At 39.4% G+C, this 25,221-nt stretch overlaps 1 long non-coding RNA gene across 1 annotated transcript; it reads left to right on the forward strand.

The window, feature by feature from the left end:
* The first annotated feature begins 1,214 nt into the window (after nt 1-1,214).
* On the forward strand, nt 1,215-9,143 carry LOC134299604 (uncharacterized). The gene is made up of 3 exons (XR_010006830.1): nt 1,215-1,385; nt 5,094-5,167; nt 8,160-9,143. It is a non-coding gene; the product is annotated as an uncharacterized LOC134299604 (long non-coding RNA).
* Nucleotides 9,144-25,221: the final 16,078 nt, after the last annotated feature.

Here is a 25,221-nt window from a genome sequence, read left to right on the forward strand (position 1 = left end):
AGCAGAGCGTCTGACCTTCTGAATGTCTTGCCTGTACTTATTGAATCTCTGCCTTCTATCCAAAGTTTCATTATTGTTGCCACCTGGGAAAACAATATCAGAATCGCTTTCAGGCTGTTGTTCTAAAGAAATCAATGTAAGGTGTTTCCCAGACATCTAACCTTTCTCAGGTCTCTCATCTAAACTTAACTCTGGCCTGAGCCCATCAAGAGGAATATCATTAATCTGAACATCATCCCCAGCATCATCAATATGCACATCATTCCCATCATGAACATCAGACACAATCTGCACAGGAACATTAGACACAATCACAGGCTGAACAGTCTGACATACAACAAGTGTAAGTATTCTAGGTATGGACATTTTTCAGTGTGTCAATCTACAATGCTAGAAATATTCAGACTAAAGTAAAGAATTGTTGGGGTAGGGGCAGAATTCTTACTTGAGGGGCAAGACAATGTCCTTATTGTGCTCCTCTCTCAGCTACTCCCCTGATGACAGTTATGTTCTAGAACACTTGCAATGGTTAATACACAGGGTTCTGAATTCTACCTCACCCCTTGAATGAAGCTTTAAAATGTAAACAATTGTTTTCTACCTAAATCTCAACCCGCACCTTTGTCATTGTTGCTGTGTGCAGAGCCTAACATGAGAAACCAGAAGTCTAAGAGAGAAATCTATTCAAGGCTTTAAACGTGATACCATCTAGTAACACACATGCTAACAATGAATTATGAGAAAGTAGATGGAAGGCCCAAATGTGCCTGCTGTGAGAAATCTACAAGCCTCTGGGCCATTATTATGTTTTAAAATCAACTAACTCAACTCCCCTAGGATCTACAACCCAAACCTGCAAAATATGATGCCACTGCTTGGGAATGGCCTTTTCAACATTGCTTCCCTGCTGATGCACAAAATGAAGCAGCTGGCGCCTGCCATTACCACTGCCGACATCATTCAGAAGGACCATACACGTTTCCAGGCAAGACTGCAACAAAGCTGTGTCTATTGTATCCTGTCCTCTTGCCTGGGGCTGATTGTCCAAGGCTGTTTTCCTTAAAGCCACCTGCTGATTTGCTGATATTTCTATAGGGTGAACAGCTGGAGAGTTTTCTTGTAAATAATGATGGATGTTAGTAGCCTAAATTGAATAGCTAGTCCGAAGTAGAGTAGGCCCACTGAATCAATGGGGTTTGCACATGCAATTCAGCAATTGATACATTGGGATCTATTCTGAATGGAACCAGCAACTGGAACCAGAACTTGGAACATTGTGGTAATGGACATTCAAAGCTCTACATTGTCTCTTTGTATCACCCCACATCTTATCTTCTTTTCAGTCTCCCTTCCCTATTGAAGCTTGAGAGGTCACAAAATATGAAGTAAGAAAACACCTGGTCCCATGACACTTATCATTTCTACTCCCCCTTCTTGTCTACATGATTTGCATCCACCTGCCTCTGCCCGCCCCAGAAAAGAGCACACTGTGAGATAGATAGATAGATAGATAGATAGATAGATAGATAGATAGATAGATATGCCTTGGGTCTGTAGTGTGAAACTGTCTGTATATTCCAGAATTAAACAGAAGCCCCAGGAACTTAGCTCCATAATAGCTGGCCTAATGTTCTCTAAACATAATCCTCAGTACCTCATCAAAACATATTTCCCAAAAGTCTTTGTAGGAACTGATGATGACGAAGTGGTATAATGAAGCCAGTATGCTTATTGTGTAGATGTCTCCTTGGAGAACAGCAAGGAAGAAGACTGTTTGGGTCTAAACCGTTTAGAGCTAAGGTTGCTATTAAATTTCACCTTAAGTGACATTATGGTAGATTTAGAGAGCAAATTATCTGTAGGGATTTTGAGGACAGTTAGAAAAAACATCCGGATTAGTTATATTTCTCCAGGGATGCTGACCTTTCCTTTTTAAAATGAAACAGCAACATGAGTTTATTTAAGCCATACTATTGTGGCAAATGGTGTGGGCATTCCTCTTGGAGTTTCCTTACCACTTTTCCATGATAAAGAATGGCTCTTCTGCTGCTAAATCTCACTATACACTTCCTTCAGAAGCCACAATCTAGATGTTTTCAAAATGATGTGCATGCGTCTTAAGGCCAGAGCGCTTCTGAAGGCAAGAGAATGTATGTTGCCTATCCATAGTGCTGGAACAGAAGGGAAATAAGTATTTTACTGCCTTCCCCTTGGTAATGATGAATATGATACTGCACTTGCTGCATTGAAGGATTTTGTATGCATGCCAAAAGGAGATATTGTAGCCAATTGCTATAAATCTCTTGGCCATGAACAGAAAACGGAGAAATTACTATATCTCTGTCAGGTTTTCTCTACTTCATTCTTGTGCGTTGGCACACTCCTTCTCCCTGACACCTGCTCACAATGCATGTCTGTGCGAGAAAGAGAGACAGGGTGAGAGAGATGTAGAGTGGTGTTTTAGATATATTTTTTGGCAGATTTCATGTTGCCCACTGGTCATGCCCCCACTCCCCATGTCTGCACATTCATACAAGCACGCACAAACAATCACTATATAATATATTGATTTCCTACATATCCCTGGCTGCCAAGATAGTCATTTCAGCTCCATCTCATTCTCTCTTGGTTAAAATAGTCAAAGGGAGAATTTTCCAGAAATGCAATTCATGGGAAAAATTCTCTCACAATGCAGCTTCCATGGAACTGGGATACTGGAGCTTTATGGAGAATATCAAAAGGAACATTCAGCATTTTTTAGAATGCAGGACTACCTTTGAATGCTAGTGCATGCTGAAATACCACTCCCTTTAATGTTTTTTCTAAAAAGAAAAATCCTTGCTCAAGAGGGGGAAGGCACTCTGTACATGCTCACATGACAACCAGTGTCATGTATTGGTTTAAGTGCTGAACTAGAACTCCAGGAGATCAGGGCTCGAATCTCTGCTCAACCATGGAAATCCATTGTGTGACCTTGAGCAAGTCACTTTCTCTCAGCCTCAGATGAAAGCAATGAGAAACCCTTTTGGAAGAAAATTTGCATTTCCTCTTGTGTGTTTTCATTGCAACTTGCAAGCAATGGCTCTGTGGATTCACTCAGCAATATGGGTGGGGCGGCTCCCAATTAAATGCCTGGTGATTGGCAGTCGTAAGAAAGGCGAACAAGCTGCTTCTTCCAGCTCGCCCTGCCTCCTTTCATTATCTATTCTGTTCCTATTCCACAGCTTTGTTGATCATACATTCTAGTCCAGAGGCTCTTCTTAGTTTTCGCCTCACCTAGAAAGGTCCCGGGGGGGGCACTGCGGGGCTCATTGAACATTCTGGAGGCCTCACCACGGCCCACAACCTTGAGCTGTTCTCTTCTCATCTTGCTAAAGCAGCTTCGCTTTTCACTTACTAGCATACACCATTTCCCTCTGCAGTACACCTGATTGCATGGGACAATTGCCTTTCCCATGCTACAAAATATAATTAGGATTTTTCAGAAAGAGGGGAAGAGTGCCGGGTGGGGAAGGGATTGGTCGCAGGCAGAGAGGCAGGGAAAGGTGCGTTTGTGAGAGATGTCAACGAAGGAACAGGAACAGTCTCTTCGAATGAGTCCAGGAATTCTCATCTCCTGTCTTTCTTTTAATTGCGCTTTACACATCTGGGACACATACACACGCACACAAAACACAACATTCACATTTCATATCCAAAAGAGACATCTTTTTTCAAAAGTGGGACATAAGGCCAATCTTTCTCACTTTCTCTCTCTCAATCTCTCTATCAGAAAATGTGCTTGCAAACCATCTGTGGGACAATTAATTTTGTTCACCATTTTAAAAAGTGCTTATTTTCCCTTTTAAACAATGTTTCAGAAAATTAAAAACCCACTATTTTTCTAAAGAAGAAAAAGAGCTGCATACGTTTTTTGTCATGTTAAATGCACATTTTTCTTTATTTGACAAGTCATCTTGAATACAGAAAAAAATACATCACAGGAAATGTTACAGGATGTCAATTGGCAGCTATCTTGTCTTGGTTGTTTGATGACAGGAAGTGTATTAAAGAAACATGTTTTGCAGTTTAAAAAATGGAAGCTGACATTCTTTAAATCTTTTTTTCTTGCATGGGTAAGGATTTTGATCGGAATTTGACGTGTTTGCAAGACATAAGTAATTGTGTCACCTGTGATGACCAGTGGGAAGGATGATTCCAGTATTCAGAGCTTGAGTGTAACAGGCTGCAATTAATATTGTTGCCTGTAAATAGTAACATTGTAATAATTAATATATAAGAAAGTAATTCTTTTTTAAATAACTAACAAGTGGGAGCAAAGCTAGTTTACTGTTGTGGTATGTAACAAAATCTAGGTTTTTTCATGTCAGGAGCAACTTGAGAAACTGCAAGTCACTTCTAGTGTAAGAGGATTGGCTGTCTACAGGGACGTTACCCAGGGGACGCCCGGATGTTTGATGTTTTACCATCTTGTGGGAGACTTCTCTCATGTCCCCACATGGGGAGCTGGAGCTGACAGAAGGCACTCATCCCCTCTCCCCAGATTCAAACCGCTGACCTATCGGTCAGCAGTCCTGCCAGTGCAAGAGTTTAAACCATTGTACCACCGGGGGCTCCAAATATCTAATTAATTTCAAATGTTATTTTAAGGATATTTTCCAAGGAAGTTCACTTTTTGCCATTCTCTTATCAATCCTAAGGTCTTTTCTACCTCAAAAAATTAATATGAAATAATGGGAAAATAACAAATGAAACAATGTAACATAATGAGTTAAAATGAACATTAGGAGCAGATTATTTTTTTACAACACTAATGAATAATGAAAGATTATATTTCTGAAAAGTAACTTTCGAAGCACTATCTAAGCTATTGAATTATAGAGAGAGGCTGGTGGCTTTTGTGATTTTTGCTTCATCTCCAGGATAAGTCAGTTACTGTTAGTTATGTTATGTATGCAGAAACAACACAGGCACACACATTTCCACTAAACTCTTTGCAAATGATGATGTTATTTCACTAACCTTTTATTGAAAGCATATACTACTTGCAGAGTTTACAATAAAATCTTTCCTTCTTTGTTTCTGAACATTAGAGCAAGGGTTCTCAAACCTTTTGAAGTGCAGAGTCCTTTTTGAAGTAAACGTTTCTCATGGAGCACCAAGAAATGTATGTATATCTATGTGTGTGTGTGTGTATGTGTGTAGCAGATGGATGGAGAGTTCTAGTGTGAACTAATTCATGCAGGCCAAAAAAAGGGGGGGGGAGAGAAAGAACAATACAATATTTCAAATGGAGAACAACTTTCACCAACATAAACTTAACAATAGTTCAGTGGAAAACCCCTGGGGCCATCCAGTCCAACCCCCTTCTGCTATGCAGGACAAACAAAATCAAAGCAACTTCTGAGTGGTGGGAGGGAAGTAGGGTTTTGGAAGCAAAGAAAGCGAGGGGGTGGTCTGGGCATCAAGGAAAAGAGTCTGGGAGGTGAGGGAGGCAGGGAAGGGTCTGTGCCCCAGGAGGACACTGCTTCTGCTGTAACTGATGTTGTTTCCAGCAGCTCAAAAATTTTAATTTCCCTGCATTTCTCAGGAGAATGAAAGAGGAAGAGGCAGGTAGCAGCATAATAATAATAATAATAATAATAATAATAATAATAATAATAATAATAATAATGATCCAAACCTTTGGATCATTGATGTCGCCATCCCAGGTGACAGTCGCATTGACGAAAAACAACAGGAAAAACTCAGCCGCTATCAGGACCTCAAGATTGAACTTCAAAGACTCTGGCAGAAACCAGTGCAGGTGGTCCCGGTGGTGATGGGCACATTGGGTGCCGTACCAAAAGATCTCAGCCGGCATTTGGAAACAATAGACATTGACAAAATTACGATCTGCCAGCTGCAAAAGGCCACCCTGCTGGGATCTGTGCGTATCATCCGAAAATACATCACACAGTCCTAGACACTTGGAAAGTGTTCGACTTGTGATTTTGTGATATGAAATCCAGCATATCTATCTTGTTTGCTGTGTCATAATAAAATAATAATAATAATAAACACTTTATTTGTATTCCGTTCTATCTCCCCAAGGGGACTCAGGACGGATTCCAACATACAACAGCCAATAATAATAATAATAATAATAATAATAATAATAATAATAAGTTGACACGATATGAGGATTTAAAGATCGAACTACAAAGACTCTGGCACAAGCCAGTCAAGGTGGTCCCAGTGATGATCGGCACACTGAGTGCAGTGCCTAAAGGCCTTGGCCTGCACTTAAACACAATCAGCGCTGACAAAATTACCATCTGCCAGCTGCAGAAGGCCACCTTACTGGGATCTGCTTGCATTATTTGCCGATACATCACACAGTCCTAGACACTTGGGAAGTGTCCGACGTGTGATCCAATTCAACAGCCAGCAAAGTGTCTGCTGTGGACTCATCTTTCTGTGTTTTAAATAAAAATAATAATAATATCTTGATTTATATCCAGCTTTTCTCCCTCATGGGACCCAAATCGGCTTACAACATATTAAAATCACATAAACAACAATCAGAGTATATCAATAATATAAGCATAATAGGACAGACAGATTAAGAAAAACAACATTCAATGCCTCCGTAAAACAAACAAATACTGATGTAAAATCCCAAAGAAACCCCACATATGAAAATAACATTAAAACCTAGAATCAAATTAAGACCTAATATCCGTAAATTAAACCTAAACATCAATAAATTGAACTACACATAGTCAAACAAAATTAAATAATAACATAAAATCTAAACAAACATCCACATTAATTTACAACAGCAAACTAGAATTAAAAAAAAACAAGTGTGTGTTGGTTGTGTAGTCAAACGATGGTCATTAGGCTGGCATGGACTAGGAGAGTCCAAATATAAAATAGTTCTCAACCAGGGGACCACGGAGCCCTTGACTTGCACCCATGGAGCCCCAAGAGCTCCACAGAGCACAGTTTGAGAATCCCTGCCTTAGAGAGATGGTGGTGACAGTAGCTAGGGATACGCAGCTCGTTTTAGAAGGATACTCATAGCTGATTAACAAAAGCTTGATTTTTATGTGTTGGTTCAGTGGAAATGGAATCACAAGTTGGAGGTACACACATACATGCTCCATTGCATTCAGTCTTGCTGTTCCAAATAATCTATGACATATATTTGGAGTAAATGAATGCACAAAATTCTTCTCGTTTAGAATTTTAAAAGCTTGGTGTCATTCTATTAAAGTGTTTGGAAGTAGATGCAAGTTAAATAAAGAAAGTTCTTCTACACGCAATTCACAATCAATTGGTCAGAAGGTTTTTTATGATGACCAGTAGCTTTAAAGAGCTTTTTTAAATATTTAGACAAAAGTATAGAGAAGATGTCTACTGAAAATTTTATTTACAGCAGCAAAATATTGAAACTTGGCATTCAGAAGCCATATACTTCTGATAGCCAGTCCTTGGTTTTTGCCCCAGTATCTGGCTATCATATCCTGCTTGTGAGCTTTCTAAGTTATCAGTCAATCCCTAGTTGGACACAGAAGCTAAGAATTATGTTAGATGCAATTTAGATAGATGTAACAAAATAACTGTATGATCTGAAGTTTAGAATAGCCATCACCTTTTGCTTGCAGGCTCAGGTTGCATGTCATTTTTTTTCCAGATCATAAGTTGTGTTCCTTTATGTAGCACATTTCAGCAACAGATTGAGACACCAATAAATGTTGGCCTCTTCACTCCCACCTCACAAAAGTAAAAATATAGTCACAGTGTAAAACCATCTTCTCAATTACATTAAGTCTATTAATGCTAATACAAAGCTGATTTCACCTTTCCACCACAATCATCTATCTTACTTGTGCCTTAGAAGTGTGCTGTCTACATGATACCATGGGGTTTTTGTTTAATTATCACAGGTGATGATTTGGGCATTTTAATTAGCTGCAAATGGCTTTGATTATTGTAGCCAACTGTACAAGAGTATATACCTTAAAGGGAGGGGTTGTATTAAATCTATGAAATAATAAATACATAAATCAGGACCCAAATTAGCAAGGGCAGCAGTTGCTGAAGTCTTTCTTGTCAGTATCTCTCACCCAGGCTCTGTCTACTGAATCCCATCTCCATTTTTGCTATTACAGCTAATTCCAGAATGACAAGATACAAAGGAGAGCAGAGCTCTGGGACCTTTAATAGCTTTGCAGAAGAAAGAATCTTGGCAACTATGGTCTGTGATTTAGCAGTTGGAAACCTGCACCTCATGAAATTCCCACTTCTTCCAAAATTAGGAATGAGACAAAAACTCTGCCATTCTAGTTTGCCCCCCATTATCCCATTGCCAGAAGAGGAATTCGATCCTCCTTCTCTTTTTTCCGGGTTTTTGGAGTATTTTTAAATATCTTGTCAGACACAGCAGCTTTTTCTTTAATACTTTCCCCTCGCCCACCAAAAGTAAATTTCTGCTGTGCTCATTTACTTTTCTTCTCTTTCTCTCTCTTTTTCCATCTCTCCAACACCCCCCTTCTCTTTTTTTATCAAGTGGAGGTTTTGCATGCAACTGGTAAAGATCTCCAAAGACAGAAGGTGGGAGATAGAGAGGCAGACAGGAAGCAAATGGGAGGAGTAGAAACAAGTAGGAGTTACAGATGGCTGGGAGAACATAGAAGGCACACGCTCAAGGGAGCAAAAAAATTATAAATGAACAAATCAGACCCAGGCTGGGGACAAGAAAACGGAGAGAAGCATGGAAAGGAAAGGGGACACAATTTGGGAAATGGAGAGAGCAGTTGATTATCGAAGTGTGCCCTCCCTCCCTTCATCCCTCCAAATGGCTCTTATGGATACGCTTCCAAAGGCCAGAGAGGAAAAGAGGGACTGTGTGAAATGTGTGCAACTTCATCCCCCCTCCCTTAATAACATCCATCTATTTATAGCTCCTAAATTATAGACTACCAATGTTGCTCAGAGACAAGATGTACTATTTGGCTGCCAGCAAGGGAAAAAGAATTTGTGTGGGGTGGGGAGGGGGGTGAGTTTTACCATCACCTCGCTTGGCCCCTCTTTCCCAGCAAAGTGCACAATTTCTCTAACATGGACAGACTTTATCAAAAGAACTGGGGAGGCAAACTCTCAGGGTCAAGGAAATATACTTCTATCCTGAGACCTCTCCCATCTTTATTCCTTTTCTTCTGCTGCCCTACAAGGACTCATGGGGTACATCTGAGTAGATAGCTGGATAAGAGAGTAATTCTGCTTTAGCTGGCAATGCCAATGAATGGAAAATGCAGTCTCAGATCTGTGAAGGAGCCCAACAAGGAACTCAAAAATTGAGGTCAATAAGTCAGGCAATAATGGGGGGATTTGCCATGGATCGTGACAAATCCAGCATGAGGCATGGGGAACCCGTTACCCCAAGCCCCATATTTCCTGCATCGCCCGTTATCAAATACCATGCAGGGAAGTGTTGCTGCCCATCTCAGTTCTGGAATGGAGCCCCGCTGGAAGTAGATCTACATCATCTGAGGGGATGCAACAGACTCTGTCCCTGAACTGAGGTGAAACTGTTGTAGGATAGGCAATTCTGCCTGTGTGGTAAGGGTCACACATTTCTCCTCTGATTTCCTTCTCCAAAAATTAGGTCTAGTAGTTAGTTTGCTAGCCTCAAGAAGCAGGCTGTGAGGAAAGCTGAATAAAAATCTTTCTACCAGTTCATTCATAGGCACGAATCTCACATGGGTAGCTGGTATGTTTCAGTCCCTCATCCATCACCCAATCACTGATTTTGAAACATGGAATAGAAGGAGAACTAAGAGCTATGATATTGGCAGAATCTGGCAGATACCTCTTGACTTCTACAGCCAGTGCTAGGGAAGATTGCTGGCTGTAATAGTTTTACAGTGAGCTAATGTGGTTTGATCCTTGGATAAGAGCTTTTGGCAGACCCAGGCTTGAATCCTCATTCACCCGTGAAAACTCATTGAGAAACTATGGGCATGTCACACTCTTACTTCCGAAGAGGAAGGCAATGACAAAACGTCTTCTGAATACATCTTACCAAGAAAGCCCAATGATAAGGTTACCACAAGTCATAGTTAAATGGAAGACACATAAAAACAATATATATTTTACAGCTCCTCAAATTGCCTAGCCAGCATAGCCCGTTGACCATGCTTGCTGGGGATCCTGGAAGCTGTTTTTATTTTTCCTCCAAGTTATTTCAAAAGAAAGTGCTAGTTGTAAGTGAAAGTATTGCTATCCATAAAGAGGTTGTGCCATTGATTCAGATTCAGCTCAAATCACCCCCTACATCAAAATGAATAAATAAATAATCAGAGGTATTTCATGGTTGATTGTAAATTAAGTGAGAGGCAAATGAGGCAAAGACGTGTCTAGAAAATTAAAACTCATTGCTTAAATTAAAACTTCACTTGCATTTTAGCTATCTTTACTTTCAATTTTTAGGTTTTTTTCCTGTGCGAAATGCAACAGTTTCTAATTGAATGCTTTCCTTTCCTTTTCCTTGTAAGAAAGATGCCAAGGAAGTGGAAGGGTGACTGAGAGCAAAGCTTGCGCTCTAATTAGCAACTCTGGAAGTGAATAAGACAATGACCATAGCTATGAAGTAACTATTTTGAATTATCATTTATTTTAATTAATTTCCCCCTAGTAATTGAAGTATAATAGCATTATATTATTACTCTAATTTATGTCAGATAACCTCATTCTTTCATAATATAGCTGTAACTTTGATTGAACTATCATAAATGAAAATCTGCTCAAATCATTTTTAACCACCAGGTAAAGTATCACCAGCTACTTACATCATTGTACTGCTGTTACTGTTTACTTAAGTAAAGTGTGCAAGTTGTCTTTGTTAAGGATTGTAGATGATGTTAAATTGAAGCTCTTATGTCCACCTGTGAACCAAAGTCACCCTGCAGTGTAATGACATGCCACTCAGCTTTGTAGTGCAAGTAACAGGAACTTTACTAACTTCAAAAGATCAAACAGAGCAATAAAATGTACAATGGCCTCTCTGATTGCTTACAGAGAACAGTAGGAATAAATAGTCCTTTTAAAGTACACAGAATTGCTCCAATGCCTTAGAAATAACAAGGCCTCAGAAAATCGGCAGCCATCTTCTCTCCTGGCTGTTTCCAGTCAGCATGCACACAGTCACTCTGAGGTAAACCTGCTCAAAACGGTTCCCCAGTAGCATGGCAGAGAAAATAACCAATCAGATTCCGGGCTCTTCACAGGCTCAACCAATCAGCTTCTTACATGTACTTTTCCAGTTAATCCATACATAATGGTGTCTTTACAACCACAACAGTCTCGCTCCCCCCCCCCCCCATTTCTGCATACTTCTGAAACAGTTCATAGGTTAAATACCACGGAGCCCATAATATGATGTATACAGACTTCCAGCAGCCATCTGTGATGTTTTGTCAGTGAAGCTAGAGAATCATAGCACAAGCACAGCTATATGTTCCCAGACACTTCCCCACCAGCCCGTCAGCAGCTAAGGGAAGAGACCTCTGTTTTGGGCACCCCAACAACTGTTGCACATTAAGGATGTTAGTGAGGAAGAGGGGGCAGCCTCCAACCTACAGCCCACACTATGATGGAGACAGCACCCTGCTATCTTCCTTAATGGATCTCAGCCATTGGAGAGAGCTTCAAAGTTAATTAACTCCCCCTCCTCATTTCCTTAATCTACATCATATAACATCTGGACAGGGCTGTAATATGAGATTGTGTAATTATGTAATGTGATATGTTTCCTCTCCCTGTCCATTTTCCTAGACTATATAATCAAAAGAGGATATCTGGTGCCTTTACTGGCTTTGCTTATGAAGAACACACTTACCCAAAGAAACTCTAATATTGTGATGGTTGGTTGAGTGATAGCATCATCATTGCAGATACATAATCAATAAGGAAACATATTCAGAAGAGCAAGTTGTCCTCAGGATATAGATTCAATCTGACAACTGTTCAATTGCCCATTAAAAGGAGTGGTGTGCGCTCAACCATTTTCAATATAATCATTTTTTACAACCTGAATCAGAGTTAGTGCTTCTTCTGTTTTCTCACCAAGCTAGGCTCACCATGTTGCCCAAAGATCGATGGGTAATTTCTTCCTGAAAACTTTGCCATCTTTTCAAATGTGATCGAATCCTTTCACAGCATCTTTGTCCATTTAATTATTTCCAGAGAGTTAGTCATATTAGTTTGTGGCAGCAAAAAATTACTGCATAACACCTTAAAGACTAACATGTTCTATTTGGCATAAGGCTTCCAGAAATGTAGATGAAGTGGGCTGCAGTCCACAAAAGCTTTTGACACAGGAAAATTGTTAATCTTTAAAGTGCTGCAAAACACACTGATGCATGTAATCATTAAAGCCACTTGGCTTGTCTGGTCCAGATCCTACATCACATTCATAACTATGTAGTTTGAATGATCTAATAGATCAGCCCCTGGAACCCTCGGGGAGAAAGGCAGGATATAAATAAAGTAAATAATAATAATAATAACAACAACAACAACAACAACAACAACAACAACAACAACAACAACAAAAGAAAAGCAAGATGTCAAAACATTTCAGCTTCAGTTTTGTTTTGTTGGGGGGAAAGTATCAATGTGCCTGTATCAATTTAAAACAAAAATTAAAAGAATAATCAATTAAACAATTATTTTCAGTCAATAAAGATTCACTCCAATACACATTTTATGATACATAATTTCTTTTTCTTTTCTTTCCATATGGCCTTCAAAAACATTCTTTTGATCAATTTATGTGAATTGCCAATCAATATTTTTTTTAATTCTTGGGGACAATAATGCAGCACATGATGATGCCTCATTAATGTTGTTTGCAGGACAACACAAATTGCTATCATTTGGATTTTGGCATAAGCTGCACAATGTCCAGTCTAACAATGCAAGCCTGTTCCTATTTTAGATAATGGATAGTGTTATCTCTTTTAGATAATAGACTGTTTCAGCTGATACTTTTTTCCTAACTTAGTTAAAGATCCGCATAAATTATGAATAGTTTATCTCACAGTTCTTAATTTGTATCTGTTCATTTGATGAAACCTGCACACTTCAGTGCAACAAATTTGGATAATCGATTGTCCTCCCTTCACTCAAAGCAGCCACATTTGTTTCTAATCTTCATTGCTTTCCCTCACTGCAATCACTATGTAATGTTGCTTGCTGGAAACAGTAAATAATGCTGTTAATAGAAAAACCTTCAGAGCCAAATTAGATTCCCCCACCATCCATACATAAAATATTGAATGTTATAAATCAGTATAACCTTTCTTCATTTTCAAATCCACCAGAACAGTTGGCACTTCTAAAAGGTGTGTCCTATTTTTGATGTGGCCATCTTGGATTACAGATATTCTTCAAGATTGCTCCATATCTGAAACTGATAAAGCATGTCTTCGTATCAGATGTCTATGTTTTAAACCCACAAACATTCAGCTAAAATGCAAGACGTTGACTGGGTGACCATTGCCTAAAGAAGCATGAATGAGAGAGTGTTTTTTTTAAAGCTGTCAGGTCTAGTGACTGAGAAGTTTCAAAAAAACCAATATATAGTATCATATACTCTCCTTCTCCTTCTTGGAATGAGAGACTTGTAGGAAGTTTATTTGTAGATGATGAGCTGGTTTTTATATGGGTGACCCTGCTGTTGTAAGAACCTTGGAGAGGGAAGGAAAATTTCTTGTTACCAAGCAGAGATCTGAAGGCTGTCGTCATGGGGAAAGCCAAAAAAATCCCATAGAAGGCAAAATCATACCGCCTGCAAGAGTTATGCCTCTTTTTCTGTGATCCTGTTGGAAGATATGAAAGCAAAATCAATAGGTGTGGCCAAAATTTAAACAAGATTGTCCCCAAATATAAAAAATTCGTAATGCAGAGGAAACAAAGCTATTATTCTATATTCACTATACCACTTCCCTTATGTTTGTGATACTGTGATGATATCCCAATCAGAAGAATGACTGGAACAAGTAAAAAACAAAGAATGTTGTGGTAAAATGTCATTCTACTAAAGCTGAATGTTTAATATTATCTCTTTTAGATAATAGACCCTTTCAGCTGAGGTGGCAGTAATTTTTCATACTTTAAAACCAGTTCTCACGAATGATGGTGTGCCAGAGAGACCAAAATGCAAATTTCCATTTGGCCATGAATCTCACTGGAATGGTCTCTGTCTCCCAGCTTATCCTACTCTTAAGGTGGTTATAGGGATGAAAATGAAAATGAAAGAGTGGTATGCCATGTGTATCCATCCTCTTGGGGTGGTTATAGGGATGAAAATGAAAATGAAAGAGTGGTATGCCATGTGTATCCATCCTCTTGGGGTGGAGGAACGCAGTAGAGAAAGAATGGCATATAAATAAAACAAATACACAGAGGCAAAGAATGCATTGATGCTTAGTGGTGAGTCAGGAAAAAACACAGTAGAGAAAGAGTGGAATATAAATAAAAGAAATACATACAAGCAAATCATCCATTACTGTGCCTGGGAGAGAGGCTGTGTTGCTTACAAGCCAGGTTTGAAAGGGGATTTTGGTCATTGCATGATTGAAACAAAATTCTCACCTTTGCAATGACTCCAAAAATGAGTTGCTACGGCATATGTCCGACTTACACTGCTGTAATTCGTTAACAGGATGCCAGCTGTTATCTGTGTAACATGAAAGCTGACTTGATGTAGTCTAGTCCCCATGCTCCTGGGATGTGTAAGCAAACATTAAGCAGGCACAAAGGATGAAATGTTTAATTTTCACGCCAGTTCTAACCTCCCCTATTATGTGCTTCATCACATTAGAGCATGAACCCACTTAAAATCCGGTTTTTGCCTCCTGCAGAATTCTGGAGTTTGTAGTCTAGTGAGGCCCAGGACTTGTCTGGTTGAGCTGTTTAAAGCCCCCTCCTTAAAGTGGATCCAAGCTATAGTGTGATGAGGTCCTATGAGGCAATAATGGAAAGGAAACTTATGCCGTGATATCATCCCCTCCCTTCTCATAGTGCTTGCTTTGCACATACTATTTTTATGCTGGCTTTTTCCTGCAGTGATTGAGATTTCAGTGTACTGTAGAGTCTCGCTTATCCAACATAAATGGGCTGGCAGAATGTTGAATAAGTGAAAATGTTGCATAATAAGGTAGGATTGAGGAAAAGCCTATCAAACATCAAATTACGTTATGATTTTACAAATTAAGCACCAAAACATCATGTTTTATTTATTTATTTATTTATTTATTTATTTATTTATTTATTTATTTATTTACAGTATTTATATTCCGCCCTTCTCATCCCGAAGGGGACTCAGGGTGGATCACATTATATGCATATAGGGCAAACATTCAATGCCCATATACACATAGAACCGGGACAAAGACAGACACAGAGGCAATTTAACCTTCTCTTGAGGGGATGTTCGATTCTGGCCACAGGGGGGAACAGCTGCTTCATCATCCACTGTGATGGCACTTCCTCATGCCAATGTCATAAATTAGTTAAATTTGCCTCCCCACTTTATAAGTGGTACCTTATTTCCTACTTGATAGATGCAACTATCTTTCGGGTTACTAGGTAAGCAACGAGCAGGGGCTATTTTTTTGTTTTTTAATTGACGGGTGCTCACCCCGCCACGGGCTGGCCTCGAACTCATGACCTCATGGTCAGAGTGATTTATTGCAGCAGGCTGCTCACCAGCCTGCGCCACAGCCTGGCCCAATTTACAACAAATCGACAGAAAAAGCAGTTCAATACACAGTAACAGTATGTAGTAATTACTGTATTTACAAATTTAGAACCAAAACATTGCAATGTATTGAAAACATTGACTACAAAAACATTAAATACTAAAAGGCAAATTGCGTTAGATAATCCAGAATGTTGGATAAGTGAGACTCTACTGTATTATGAAGTCATACATGCCTTTGTCTCATGATATTTCAATGCTCATTAGTCAGACTAGCTTTAAAGTTTTGCATTTTTCCTCCTTTCCTTTTAGGTGCTCCTTTGCATCCCAAACAGACTAAATACTCCTCTCCCACCCCTCAACAACACTAAACATTTATCATGTGGCATTTGGTCATGTTATATGCAGTTGACACTGTGAGGTTTTTATTCATGTATGCTCATGGAGCAGCAATCATGTTTGGAAGGAAAAATAAATCTGGTATGGCCGTGCTCCAGAAATGAAATGCACATCCTTGTAGGTCCTATCTAGTTCCAGCTGAACCGGACTATGCTGAAGTGGCTGTGAGCTACCATTAGCATTGTACCCTATGATTACACTAAGCAATTTATATCACTCAAAATGCTTGTCTGATCCAAGGGAGCCAGGAACTGTGCATGATGCAGCCCACACAACTCACTTACATAAGCTTATTGCATCGTCTTCTTAATCAAGACATCCCAGATTGCCATTCATTCAGTTAGACTAGAAAGTGATTCATGCTTTGCGCTGCTTAAGTAATAACAAATGAGAGCTTGGAAAGTTACTTAGTAAAAGTAATCTATTCCTATTACTGATCACAGTGTTTTAATACTGGATATCTTTGCACTTAAGATCCAGCCAACAAACTCTCGGAACAGATGACAACTACTAACAATCCTTCATCCATAGATCTGTATGTGCAGTTGTATTGGGAACATTTTGTCTGTGTGGGGATTTCTGATATGAAACAAAGCAGATCACACCAAGTGGTGGCACCATTACATCCCTTACATTTCAAATAAAAATGACAGGAAGGAGGATATGGTAGCAACATCAACAGAAAATATAAATGAAGCATGTTGCCCATGTTAAGCTGTTTGCTGGCAATTCATAACAATTCAAAGGCTTGTCCCTCTCCTTCTGCCTTCATTGCCAATTATATATATATAGAAGCTTTAAAAACATCCAAATGACTAGAACTTGTGTTTGGAAAAAAAAAATGGACAGCTGTTGAAATAAAATGTTGTCAAATTCAAAATATGATACATTTTCTAGTTCACACATTGATGTCAAAACTGGATCCTGTTTTGATTGGTTGGAAAATCTGAGTTCAAATAAAATATCCTCAAGTTTCTTGCAACGATTCTATCAGATACTATCAAATATCGACTGATGATGATGCCAGCTGTCAGATACTATCTTATAATCACTGCTACTTTTGGATATTGTCAAATGTTGACATCAGTTGCATGTCAGCTATCAAGTCCTGTCAAACTGTGATTGCTACATGCCAAAATTGCCTTATATTAACTCCTGTTATAGAATGGCTGAATGCTGATGCTAGATGTCAAGTATTGGCGTAATATCCTTATATCCAGCAAATCATATCCAAACAGTATTCACCACTACAATTTGCAGAGGCAAATCTTAAAGAAAGAAATGTATGTGCTTTTCCCAGAAAGCTTCGATGGACAAGCACATTATTATGATTCACACATAAGGAATCTTTCTGCTATTACTGCCTTTTCTCATTTCTGCTTGAAGGTCAGTGAGGCAAATTCAGCCTATATCCAACTGTGCTTTGCTTCTGAGATCTGACAAGAACACAAGCTGCCTGCCTGGAACAAGCAGGAGTGAAGGAAAAGCAAAATTTTCAAAGAAAGGAGTTTCACAGAAAGCTTTTCTGAAGCCTGAAGAGCTGTTTGTGTATGGAAGCCTTTTCTAGGCTGCTACCTGACAGGTATGTTGGGCTACAACGTCCACTACCCAGGTGGTACCAGGTCAGAAAATGCTGACATACTGTATTTCATCTCTTGTTCTTGGCATGAATGAACTGTTTCAGATGTCACATAAGGAACAAGTGAGAAAAACACAAGAAGACAGGCATCAGAAGTCCTAGTGAATCCTCGCACAATTCAGTGGGCAGAACAATGGCAAGCAGAAGGCAAGGGCAGCGCTACTGCAGAAAGAGGTCGCAAAAAGTAGATTGGGTGGGGAATATGTCTAAAGATAGCTAAAGATACAGCCTTTAAAAAACTTGATGCACATTCAGAAGTGTACTGGAAAACAAAGCTGGAAAATATTGAAGAATGCATCCACGTGGTAGGAAAAACATAGCCAAAGGATTGTTAAGTGGATGTAGGTGCCTCCATAGAAAGCTGGAAACTAAATGGGCATGAGTTTGGCACAGGTGGCTGACCACCAAGCCATTGCAAGGTTTCTATGAGCAGTATACTGGCATAGCTACACTCAGGGAGTACAACAGGGGTGTCTGTTTCCACTCCCCTTTTTCATCCATGGAACAATGACTTAGGAATATATTTGGGGCTAATAAATAAAATAGATTGTAGAATGCCAGGCAAGGGAAATTTATTTCTCCAGACACCCACAAAGCTATTTACAGTAGCACAAGTTTGCGTTGCAGAGCTGAAGATTAAATACCAACATTTTGGCAAGCAACCTGAACTAGTGGGGGGCAGGGGAATAGATGGATAGTCCTGCTTCTTTACCATCTTTGGTTTTTTCTAAATCCATGTGTAGAATTCTACATTAGACTTTATTTCCTTTCTTTTACATCACTTCCTTTTTCTTCAGTTACAGATAGACAAACTGTTCATGGAAACCTCATAATGGCTGTGTCAATACACTGTTGTTGTTTTTGATTGTGACTATGATTATACCTGGACTGAAATAATAAGGGAAGCCAGCTTTATGTGCATCAGAAATCAAATTTAGAGACTAATCTGGTGGTGTCCTTAAATAGATTTCTAGGGGATCTAGAAAAATCACTACATTACATGTCTATACATTTAGACCACCAGTCAGCTGTTCTTTCCCAGCAAAAATATCAAATACTCTCACAGCAGGAACCAGTAAAATCATATTACAGTGTCAATGGCAGCTATTACTTGGACTAAGCTGGTGCTGATTGGTGGGATCCCAATGCTTCCTCTTGAGCAGTTCTGTTGGCCCTCAGTATCCACAGATTCTGCATCCATAGATTCCACTATTCATTTTTTAAAATCCAAAAAGCAAACTATGATTTTGCCATTTTATATGAAGGGCATTTTATTATGCCATCATATATAATAGGATTTGTGCATGCATGGGGGTTCCTAGAACCCAATTCCAGCAGGTATCAAGGTTTCATTGTATGTTTTGTAAGTTCCTTTTTGAAAAGTGTGCTGTTGATGAACTACAAGAAGGAACATGAAAGAAGTATGACAGGTTGTTTTTTCCTGGCAAAATTAATGAGGACTAGTGATGTAAACTAAACAAAAGCTGCTTCCCACACTGTTTTAATAGAGTAATTGCTGTTATCCTCCCTACTGTCCATGGTGAGACCTCTCCTTTTCACTGCCTATATTGAGAGAGATACAATAATACAGTCAGATACATTGGCACAAACATTTTAGCAATTTCAAAAGAAATACCTGTGCTCACCTGTTTTGTTGTTAAAAGATGGAGGAGCAAATGAAAAGAAGTCTTCTGAAACTTGAGTATTGCACGCAATGCATTTGAGCAAGTGAACTACAATCTACAAAACCTCCTATGAAAATACATCCATCTTAATAGTGCCACAAGATTTGTCTTCACATCTTTATTTTTTATACAGTCACAGACACAGAATTCATCCCTCTTCTTCCACATTCCTCCTTTTCAACTAAGTAATAAACTCCGTTCATCTCTCAATATGCTCTCAGGAGGGGTCCATTGGCTGTCATGCTGGGAGACGGAGAGTGGAAGTATGGGGAGTATATAGGTATGCACTGGCTGAGCTTATTCACCATAACACTCCACACTGGCAGTTCTGCACCTCACTTTTCACCCCTAGAAGGCACTATTTTGGCTGTTGAATGGCTGAGAGGGAGGAATTAAGGGGAAGAAGAGGAATAATTTCCTCCTCTCCTCCCTCCTTTCCCCAATCACCCCATTGCTCCAGTCAATGTCACTGCATGCGATGACCGACTGGCAGGTCCCATGTCACACCCAGATACCACCTTGACATGGAGAACAGGAGAGGACAGTAAGATCCATTTTGTATCCATGCACCATCCAAGCCCAGGAAACATAGGATGGCTGTGTAAACAGTTGCACCCAATTCCATCTTTGAGCCAACCCAACTATTTATGTGGGCACAGGTTGCTCCAAATTTGTTAAGGTGTCTTTGCCCCATATTATCCGGATCATTGTTGTGCATAGTTTGGTCACCACAAGGCCGATTTGGTGGACCTTCTCATTAGTGGTCAGTACGTGTCCTGGTTGTAGACGGCAGATGAGTCTACAATGTCTTTACCATGAGTAGGAAAAGTTGAAGCTAAGTGGTAAATCAGGAATGGAAAACGGCTGTGATGGGGCATTATGGCATTATGTGGCATGCAACATGTCTTATGTAACACGATCTTTCAAGAATGACCAATCCCAGAGTTTCTTGAGAGGGACAGAGTATGATTATAATCAAGGACGTAGTACTCAGGATATTGTGAGTTGGTGCTGCTGAAGGAGTTACAGTTGGAAAATATACCTGTATAAATGTGTAATTCATAGGTCCCCACCCCCCGCCTCACCCCGCCTTCCCCACCAGACAACACACATTGATACTGCCAGATAGCCAGAAATATAAGGCGGTTAAACAAAGAGAACAAAATTATCTTTTATAAATGGCATAGGGTTATAGTGTGTTTAAAAGGAGGTTACAGTGTGTTTAAAATAAAGTCTAATGCAGATTTATAGTGAGTCCCTCGAAATTGAGCCGGAAGCCCTGGATGCTATGTCCCTATTTGTAAAAAAAAAAAAAAAAGGGGGGGGGGCAGCTATAATTATTTTCAGGGGAAGAAAGATTTAGAATTCCAGTTTTGAAATGATTATGATTATGCATTTGACTCAAACTAGACCACATCTGCTTCTCTATTTATTTCTGATTTTGTCTCCACCTCCCTACTCCCTGTTACTATAGAGATATACATATGTTCATTTTGTTATGACTATGAATTTGTCTCCTACAAGAAAATCTGCATTCTGCGGCTAGTAACCTTTTTCATACTTGCTTCAAAAATGAATAAGTCTGGGAATGAGTGTTTGCTGACTCCAAGACCCACATTTTACAAAGGAAAGGAACAAGAGTGATGTTGAACTCTAAGCTAATTCTGTGTTACATGAAAGTATCCATTGATTTCAATGTGGTGTCTAAGACTGACTTGTTTGTCCCAAAAGAAAGGTAGGCCTTTCTTTCTAAACATGAATGTTTAAGCTTTGCAAATTTCCTTGTGTTCCCTGCCTCGGGTGGATGGAGTTTAGCCACTTAAACCTTAGATACTTATTTTAAAATGTTTTACTCTGCTGGCCAGAAGTTGGAAACTACTTTTCAAAAGTAGCTTATTCTATATATTCATTAGAGTTCTATAGAAAGTAGCCTACACCCATTCTCATTACAATGATCTGTTGTTGAATTGCCCTAATAAGAAAACTGAAGAGAAAGGAACAATAAAAAAATGCTATACAATATAGCTTTTATTGGTCTACTATATAAGCTGATTCTGGGAAGCTAATTTTCAAAAAGTAATTTAATCCATTATCCATTGCAGCATTGAAAAAATAACCCAGTGGTTCATTGCAATGTTTAAAAACCTCTCATTGACTTGAATCCTACCAGTTAGAGTAAATCCAATGAATTAATTCTTTAGAAGTGAGTCAATATGTAGGTTAATCCCACTGATTCAAAGGATCTACTTTAGTCAGGAGTAACAACAGGATTTGGATCATTGTGTTACTGGTTGTACTGTTTATTACATCTTCATTACTTTTTTCCTTGGGGAAAAAAATCAATTTGTATAGAACTTGAAAACTTCCTGTTCAAAAGCCTTTTGAAATATCTGTATAAGCCACATTTGAGAAAATTAGCAATTATCATTTGTAATAAATTCACATGTTATATTGATTTAGCATGTTAACATTGTTACCTCCTTCTTATCCCTCAGAATCAACCATAGGCAGTTCCCAAGTTATGAACAAGATGTTTTGTAGGTTTGTTCTTTAGTTGAATTTGTATGTAAGTCAGAAGACATACATTTTTAAAGTGTATCTCCAGCCAATTTTTTTCCAACTGTGGATAGCATTTTTTTTTGCTGTCTGTGCACTTTTTAAGAAGATTTAACCTTATATTTTTGTCCATGTGACAATTGGATTTTGAAATTTTTGGGTTGTCATAAAAAAAGGATTTGCAATAAAGCTTTATTGGAGACACCCTTTTCCAATGATAACTCTTACAGGAGTGAATTTCTCTTTCTAGGGGTAGATTTCTCTCACTTTCTGATGTCTCACCTTCATTTGAAACTAGGGACCTCGTCACATTGATGTCACTGATCCAGGCAATACTTGGGGAGGGGGGTGGCATTTGCCATGGATCCCATGTTGTCAACGCTGCCTCTTATGACAGTTAGACCGCACTACAGGCAAAGAGCCCTGCTGAAAGTAGATTGATGTCATGTGATGGGATCCGGCAGTCTCCATGCCTGAAGTGAGATCAAACTGTCGTAGGACAGGCAACTTTACCCGTCTAAAGAGGTTGTAAGCAAACTGGATGTTTAGACATTGGGAACTGCCTGTATTTATATGTATCAGCACAGTTTCTGTTAAAGCTCTGTAGCTTTCATGCTGACTAGAACTGTGTGCATCCCAGGGTTTGTAACATTATCAAGCAAAAGGTGGAAGGTATGACACAGGGCAGTGCTGTAGTAATACATTGTGAAATCCATGTGTTCTTCATGCACCCCACCCTGTGGAGATAATGGGAGTATCTGCCCTTGCTTATCCTGTGAGCCTAATAGGAATCTTGAGAGACTACCAGCAGGACAATTTAGACTGGAGAAACAGGAAAGAGAGGGAAAGCATTTAGCACTCCCATCATTGTTTCGCTCAGAATGGCATATTCCTTCCCCTCTTTAGAACGGTTTTGAAGTGATGAAAGACATCCAGCGATTTGCTCACAGATCTTCCTGCCATGACTGTTCCAGCCCTCTGTGTGAAAAGAGGTGATGGTCCCAAGCCAGGCCATTTCTATCGGTTACAGAGGATACAGAAGTCCTGGCAGGGGTTCTGCCGATGCTGGAGGAGAGAACGATGAGATGATGATGAAGAACGCCTCTGAAGCTCAATTTACTGGGAGGTGCAATTTGAATTATGAGAGATCTAACCAGTGTGTTATCAAGAAGAGGCGGCTGCCAAGTACTTCAGAACAGCTGTGGCTGGTCTTTCAGAGCGATGCAAGTTCATTCATGCAAAGGAATAATTTATATTAGAGGCCAACTCATTAAACGGGAAAGGAGGCAAGAAATGGGATGGTTTCCTGCTTGACCCCAAAATGACATTGTGATACAACTGGTTCCCTGATTGCTTTCCAGCAGCATTTGGAGTCTTGTCTTTTAGGGAAGAGCTGAAGTTCCTCCCCTCTCTCCCAGCAGATGGTGAAAAAATTGAGGGGAATATTTCATCCATTTTCTCACAGAATCTGTGAAATGGGGGTTGGTGTTACATTTAATGCTGGAGGCACAGGACTTGGGAAGTTTATAAACAGAGATTAGATGAGCATCACTCAGGAAGGTTTTAATTCTGCATTTCTGCATGACGGAGTATAAACTAGATGGCCCTTATGGATCCTTCAAGTTCTATGGCAAGATGACAGCCTTCCAATTCAGTGGAATGGACTGGTAACACTGGCAGGAGGATAGGGGCTCCAGCGATGCGCCTGCAGACACAAAACTGACAGCACTGTTTGATCTCTCCTTTGTCCTGCCTGAAGCATTGGCTGATTTTAAATTTGACATTGAAGTCTTATATTTAACATTTTGGTTTGGAATAGTTGTGCAACCCATTTGGAAATCTGTTTTCAGCTGAAATGAGACTGCATCTTTGAAGTGAACAAATCAAGGAATCAGAGCACTGTTTAGAAAGCAGGTGACACATACCTTGGTTGCATCCTGCTTGGGTTATGGTTACTCATTCTCTGTGGGGCTGCCTTTGAAAACCTCAGTGGGACAAAATTGGTGCAAATTGACCATTGACTGGAGCTGGTTACAGGGAACATAAAGCTCCCCTATTACAACATGATGACGATGCTGACACTAACAGCTACCAAACCATTTCTGGGCACAATTATTTGACCTATAAAGCCCCACCCAGCTTCAGACTATTAAAGGATTATGTGGAATTTGATATTGCTGCTAGAAATACCTGGAGGCCTATTATACTATATGTATTGCAACTATGTCATGCAATGTATTTTGTATGTACAGGCAGTCCCCAAGTTACAAACAAGATAGGTTCTCTAGGTTTGCTCTTAAGTTGAATTAAAACTACCTAAATGCAGCTTCTGTTATTTCAGTCTTTAAAGACAATGGGAAGACGCTTCTTCCCGCAGAGTACTTAGAAAACCATATTATCCCAAAATATAGGCAGGCCTTCTCTTTGGCCAAATTCAATGTACTCCCTTCTGCTGTACTTGAGGGAAGATATAACAAATTACCATACAATAAACGCCTATGTCCCTGTGAGGCTGAGGCAGTGGAAACTGTGGAGCATGTCTTCTTGTACTGCTCTTTTAACCGAGACCTTCGTAAACATTTTATAAATCCAATTTTAGAAAGTTTACTAGGGAGATCTGTAAGGTTTTATGTTGATTATCTTTTGGCAGACCAAGACCCCAAAATTACTGCCAAAGTTGCTAGCTTTTGTGCAGCAGCAATAGCTTTTCAGTGTAAGATGTTGTCACAGTCTTAGAAGGTTTTAATATTTACTTCAGCATTTACCCTTGTCATTTTAGCATATAAATGTTTAATACCATTTTAACTACCATACTCAATACTTGGTTTTAACCCTGTTTTGACAGTGTTTTTTAATACGTAAATATATATGTTTCTATTCTATTCTGATGCTTGTACATTTTCTGTTGCTGGTCATCAACTGTAAGAGAGAGAGAGAGAGAGAGAGAGAGAGAGAGAGAGAGAGAGAGAGAGAGAATGAATAGCATAGGGCAGGGTTAATAGCATAGGGGTAGTGTTTGTTTTGCTGTCTGTGCCCCTGTTTAAAAGATTTCACTGCACTTTCTGTCCCTGTAATAATTGGATTTTGAAAAACGTTGGCTTTTTGTGGAAATAGAGATAGGTGAGAAAGTTTTGGTTGAGACATTTTTCCCCCCCATAAACACACTCTCAGGAGTAAATTTCTCTTCT

The sequence above is a fragment of the Anolis carolinensis genome, chromosome 5 (assembly GCF_035594765.1).
Source record: "Anolis carolinensis isolate JA03-04 chromosome 5, rAnoCar3.1.pri, whole genome shotgun sequence".
In the NCBI taxonomy this organism is placed as follows: Eukaryota; Metazoa; Chordata; class Lepidosauria; order Squamata; family Dactyloidae; genus Anolis; species Anolis carolinensis.